The 3,010-nt window shown below is 32.5% G+C and overlaps 1 long non-coding RNA gene across 1 annotated transcript; it reads left to right on the top strand.

Annotated features, from left to right (window-relative positions):
• On the top strand, positions 480–2,180 carry LOC109127583. Its single transcript, XR_002034142.1, has 3 exons — positions 480–627; positions 1,055–1,470; positions 1,909–2,180. It is a non-coding gene; the product is annotated as an uncharacterized LOC109127583 (long non-coding RNA).

The following is a 3,010-nucleotide window of genomic DNA, read 5'->3' as shown; positions in this document are numbered from 1 at the left end:
TTTAATATACAAAATTACTGAATTCTAAACCTTAAATCCCCAGTACTAAATCAAACCCCCTTAATCTATACCCTAAATGTGAAATAAAGAACCGAAACCTAAACAAATAAGAAAATAATTTAACGTATTATAATTATATAAAAAAAAAGAAAAAATGAAAATGCTCATAAAGAAAAAGTATTTTTGAAAAGAGGTAACTCAAAATGGACGTTTCTAACAAATTCTCATTATAACTAACACAAAAATTCAGTTCTTTTTATATATTATGGATTATTTTAGATATATGTCTTGAGTTAGCCATCATTTTTTTTTTTTTTTTTTTTGTAATCTAATAAAGATTTTTGGGCAAAATGCAAATTTCCGGGTGTTGGAGGGTAGGCCCAGCCTCATCGTACACAATTTAGTATAAAGATATTCATTTTCTTAGTTGGCAAAAAAAAAAAAGATATTAATTTTCTTATGTATATAAATAGTCAATAGGTCTTGTAATGAAAATTTTAGAGTGTATGAAACTAAGCTTAATGGCTACAAAGACATCAAATTTCGTTTCTCTTCCTCTGTCTTTGTTTATTGTGCTCTTATTTCTCTCATCTCAAGTGGAAGTCGCAGAGGCCAAAAGTCTCCGACGTAAGTGTTTACACGCATTATAAGTATACATAAGTTAGGCTGTGTTAGGCCAAAAGTCTCCGAGGTCTAGGTTACATAAATTTACATAAGTTAGGGCGTTGCCAAGGTCTAGGTGTTATCCACATCGTGCGCCCTCATTATGAAATAACTATGAAATTACAAAACAAAATGAATACTAATTATTGCAATTTTCATATTTATTCATATAGGTAAATCCAATTTTGTGATTATTTTAGTTTCTATATGTCGTTTAATATAAATTAATATATCATTGTTGTCTATAGAATACTGTTTATTTAACAAGTGAAAATTATATTTGTGTACACTTTTCACATAATAATAAGTGAATAAGATTTTATTATCGAATTTATTTTTTATCACGAATTTCAAATATTTGATATTCCTAATGTTTAATTTTTATAAATAGATAAGCTGTTGGCAGCACGACCATCAAAAAGTTTTCGAGGTCTTACAAGGCTTCCACCGAGGCGGCAAATGCGGCTACCACCCCGGCTACCACCTCGGCTACCACCTCGGCCACCACCCGGCAAGTTGGCTGAACCACGTCCTCCTCGGATCTCGACTTCACCACAACAGCACTTGATGCCAAATGGACCACCACCGCCCCAAATGCCAAGTGCACCACGACCGTCCCAGATGCCACATATGCTATTACCACGTCCGCCCCGGATATCAAATGCACCACCACCACCGTCCTTGATGCCAAATGTCCCACCACTGCCCCGGATGCCGAGTGTAGCACCGCCGGACCAAATGCCACATATGCTATTACCACTATTGCCGCATGTGCCTCCTCCATTGCCGCATACCTAACCGCTGCCGGTATGAAAACAATAGTAATTTTATTTTATTTTTTTCAAATTGGACAATCGGTTTTAAGTTTTTAACTATGTATATACAGTGATAACTAGTTATAAAATAATAGGATGTAAAATATATTTTTATAACGAACACTTATTTTTTTTAATAAATTATACATTCAAAATTATAAACTTAAAGGATATTTTAGAAACCTGATTTTTTAATGATATTTTCATTGTATATTTTTCATAGAAAAAAAAACAGAAATGTGGTACTTTTGGAATTCTATTTTTATTAATAAATTTTACTAAGTTAGATATTTTTGAAATTTTAATTTCTGACAAGAATAATAATATAATTATTTTTATAAATTAAATTTTATAAAAATATCCTTTATTAAAAAAACTTATATATGGATTTTTTAAATAAATATATGATGCTTGTATAGCTATAATGCAGTCTACATAACGATGAAGGAAGATGACGCTGGTGGTAGTCATATAACGAAGAAGGGAAGCTGATGGGTATGAGATGAGATGGCTTCAGTTTTTATAAGAAAATGTGTGTTTGCGTGTGCTGATGATATGAATCTTGCATTATTCATCACCATATATCTTAGTCGATGTAATATGTAATAATTGCTAAGCTACATCATAATCCCAATAACTTTTAAATGGTTGTTCCATGGATGTTGTGATTATGTAATATATGAGATATTGTGTTGCTCGATAGTTAATTATTAACTAAAGTCCGAACTCAAAAAGACTTCCTAACAAAATTTCCAACCTCTGAAAAGTTTGAGCAATGAGTCAAGGAAAGATCCAAAAAGGCATATTTCCCAGGACAATATTTGGGGTGAACTTCTTTATTTATTTTTTTGTAAAATAAAAAAAAAATTATTTACATTATTGTAAATTTGAAACTCAAACTGCTCTATTCACTACAAGAAAACATGGATTTACCGACTGCAAAAACAGTCACTATACAGTCGCTAACTACTTAGTCACGACTGATTGGCGACTGACATACGTAGTCGCTAAACAGTGTGTCGCTAAAAAAATCAGTCGCTAAAAAGTCGCTATGGAGCTACTAATTGGCGATTGATAATTGGGGTCGCTCTTCCCTTGCCAAACAGTCGCTAAAGTTGCGATTGAATTGCAACGCTTTAGCGACTGATATGGTTACTCATTTGCGACTGTTTGGGTACTGTTTTGTTTACGTTTTGGTGACTGTTTTGCGACTGTTTAATTATCATGTTTTTAATAAAATTATGGTAAAAATGCATTATTTGATTTTGTAATACAAAAACTGATTAAGAACAAATGTACTAAAACATAACAAACATGAAATTAAACAAAGACATAAGTACCATGTTTTTACAAAAGTTGCAAAAGTTCCAAAAAACATCCAAATATTCAAGAGTGTTGCAAATATTACATGAGGGAACCTAACTTTGAAAATCAGCAGGGTTTGGGTCATTGGTTTGAGACTCAAGGAAGGCGACATAGTTTGGGTTAGTCTTGAGGAAGCTCACCAAGCGTGAGATCTCTGCTTGTTGCTC

Source organism: Camelina sativa, chromosome 11 (assembly GCF_000633955.1).
Source record: "Camelina sativa cultivar DH55 chromosome 11, Cs, whole genome shotgun sequence".
Classification (NCBI taxonomy): domain Eukaryota; kingdom Viridiplantae; phylum Streptophyta; class Magnoliopsida; order Brassicales; family Brassicaceae; genus Camelina; species Camelina sativa.
Note: the sequence above shows the minus strand (reverse complement) of the source record. Positions and strands in the feature narration are given on the sequence as shown.